General features: G+C 36.8%; 1 non-coding gene across 1 annotated transcript; it reads right to left on the bottom strand.

The window, feature by feature from the left end:
* Positions 1–2,298: 2,298 nt before the first annotated feature.
* On the bottom strand, positions 2,299–2,405 carry LOC121210711 (small nucleolar RNA R71). Its single transcript, XR_005905824.1, has one exon. It is a non-coding gene; the product is annotated as a small nucleolar RNA R71 (small nucleolar RNA).
* Positions 2,406–3,392: the final 987 nt, after the last annotated feature.

Raw genomic sequence — 3,392 nt, 5'->3', positions numbered from 1 at the left:
CATGCATTAACATCCAAATAATAACATAAGATAAATGTAGTTATTCATAATCTCATGGCTTTAATTTACTTCCATCATAACTTACCTTGAAGTCATTATTCCACAAATTTTATAATCATAAGCTTATCATACATACTTGTATCATTTCTGATAAACGCCAAATTATACATATTTTTACCCCAAATACTTAGCATATTTATGGATGTTTATCACTAGATTTGTGGATTTTGGTGCTCTTAATCCGGTTATTTCATGTTTTATACTCAAGAGAGCACCAAGAGTCAAAAGGAGCCAAAAACGATTCAAAAAGGAACAAAACAGACCAAATCGAGTAGATGACACGGCCTAAGCCTTTCCACACGGGCTTCTTACACGCCTGTGTCTTTCAAGGGTGTCGGCCAAGGGCTTTCACGATTCAAACGGCCTGGCCATTGACCTATACGGTCGTGTGCAAATTAATGGATCGAACACGGCCTGGTAATCATGTCACATGGCCGTGGCATACGGGCGTGTCCCTTTTTTCAAAGAGTTGTATTTTACACAGAAAAGGATACTTAGGGAAGAAGAAAGCCAATCCAAAGCCTATATAAACACCCTAAGTAAGACTCAAAATAGAGCCCTCTTCCAAAACTTTTCTGGAATACAGAACCACATGCCAGGAATTACTTGAAGGAGGTCAGACGATCCATCCCAAAAGCCGGAGCTACTCCAAGACTGAAGATCTTTCTCAGAATTCTTTCAGGGGTTTTAGAGTTTTCTTTATGTTTTGTTATTTTCATACTTTTGAGATGTACTCTTATCTTATTATGAACTAAACCCCTTAGATACCTAAGGGGGTTGAAACCTATGATGGATCTTCTTATTATTATCTGAACTGTTTGATAAATACTTGATTTGTTCTTAATTATGTGTCTTAATGATTGAGTTAATATTCCGGGTATTAATTCATAATTTGATGTGCTTATGTAAAGGAGCAAAAGTCCTTGTCTAAGAATAGATTTGGCATAATTAAGCGGAGTTGATCGAACGCCTAGAAATAGGGTTACGAGATTTTATCGGATTAGGGTGAAACCTAATATGGGAGTCCATAGATCGATTTACTGCTTCCCTAGGGGTTTTAATTAAGAAAGAAAATTTGATTAATTCAACTGAGGGTTAGATGTTATTAGTCTCGAAATAGATAATAATATAGGTTAGGGAGTCTTACGGATGAAGTCATGTGAATAAATCGTCTGGTTCAGAGTCAGATAACGAATGAAATCTAGGTGGATTCCTCTTTGGGTGTCATCTTTATCAAATTAATTTTCTTCAAGTCTTTTTCCAACTTTTCTCTTTACTTTAGTTTAATTAGTTAACTAGTTTAATAAACAACCCCTATTTATTTCTAGGTTAGATAATAAAAAGATAATTATTACTAGTACTTTTGGTTCCCTTGGGTACGATATCCCGGTCTTGCCATTACTATACTATTGTTCGATAGGTGCGCTTGCCTTTTCGTCGTGATAATAGTTAGTCTAGGTTTGATCTTCATTATAAATATTTATTACTTGTTACGAATCACGCGATCAAGTTTTTGGCGCTATTTCCGGGGAACTAAGTTATTAGGAACGCTTAATTTTATTACTTTAGCCATTTATTTTTCTTGCAATTTAATTTAATTTAATTTTTTTTATTATTATTTATTAATTTACTTTTTCTTTCTCTTGGCAGGTTTTTATAGTTTATGACTAGAAGAAACCCGTCGGGACCATTACTTTTTGATGAAGAAATCGATCGTACTGTTCGTAGAAATCAAAGAGAAATAAGGCGCAGCTTAAGATACACGAAGAACTAGCAAAAAGACGATACTCAACCCCCAACCGAAGAGATGGCTGAAAATCAAGACAATCAGCTACCTCCTGCAATTGTGGCTAATCAAAATCCTGCTCCACGTACTATGTATGATTATGCTAAACCTTCTCTAACAGGAACTGAATCTAGCATAGTTAGACCTGTTGTAGCTGCAAATACTTTTGAATTAAAACCTAACACTATTTAGATGATATAGTAGTTTGTTCAGTTTAATGGTTTGCAGGATGAAGATCCCAATGCTCACTTAGAAAATTTCCTGGAATTTTACGATACATTCAAAATCAATGGCATCTCTGATGATGCCATTCCTCTTCGGTTATTCCCTTTTCCATTGAGGAACAAAGCTAAACAGTGGTTGAACTCATTGCTACGAGGGTCAATTACTACTTGGGAACAAATGACCGAGAAATTTTTCCTAAAATATTTTTTCCGCCGGCTAAAATGGCTAAATTATGTAATAATATCTCTTCTTTTGTGCAGATGGATTTAGACACACTTTACGATGCATGGGAGAGATACAAGGACTTACTGAGAAGGTGCCCTCACCATGGGTTACCACTTTGGTTGTAAGTACAAACATTCCACAATGGTCTGAATCCCTTGACTCGACAAATGGTTGACGCAGCTGCTGGCGGAACCATCAACAACAAAACACCTGAAGAGGCTTATAAATTAATTGAAAAAATATCACTGAATAACTATCAGTGGCAAGTCATGAGGACTAAGCCAACGAAAACAGCCGGCGTTTTTAACGTCGACTCAATTACTATGCTGTCAAATCAGGTAGAACTTTTCAATAAAAAGGTTGATGATTTTCTTAGTTCTACGCAGGTACATCTAGTAATGAGGTGTGACTCAAGTGGAGGAGGTGTGCATACAGAATATCAATCCTTCAATCCCACAACTAAAGAGGAACAAGTCAACTATATGGGTAACAATAACTTCAGATCTCAAAATAACCCATACAATAATACTTATAATGCAGGTTGGATGAACCACCCAAATTTCTCTTAGGGTGGCCAAGGAAATCAAAAGCCACAAAATCCTCAAGGTTTTCAACCGCCACCTTATCAACAAGAGAAGAAACCGAACCTTGAGGAGATGCTCTCAAAATTCATATTAGTGTCAAAAACTCATTTCCAAAATACTGAGACATCACTTAAGAATCAACAAGCATCGATCCAAGGGCTCGAAACTCAGATCGGCCAACTATCCAAACTAACCTCCGAATGACCACAAGGTAGCTTACCAAGTAACACTGAACCCAACCCACGGGAACAACTCAACGTAATTAATATCCAGAATAACGAAGGAGTCGTTGAGCCTGAAACAGAACCAAGGCAAGAAACAGTGGTAAGCAAAGAGGGAGACGAGGTAGATCAAAATACAAACAAACCAGTGACTGTCGAATATAAACCTAGTGTCCCATACCCTAACGCAACAAGGAAAGACCTCTCAGACGAACAATTTGGTAAATTCCTTAAACTTTTGAAAAAATTACATATTAACTTACCGTTTATTGAAGCTTTGTCGCAGATGCC

The sequence above is a fragment of the Gossypium hirsutum genome, chromosome A11 (genome assembly GCF_007990345.1).
Source record: "Gossypium hirsutum isolate 1008001.06 chromosome A11, Gossypium_hirsutum_v2.1, whole genome shotgun sequence".
NCBI classification, from domain to species: domain Eukaryota; kingdom Viridiplantae; phylum Streptophyta; class Magnoliopsida; order Malvales; family Malvaceae; genus Gossypium; species Gossypium hirsutum.
Note: the sequence above shows the minus strand (reverse complement) of the source record. Positions and strands in the feature narration are given on the sequence as shown.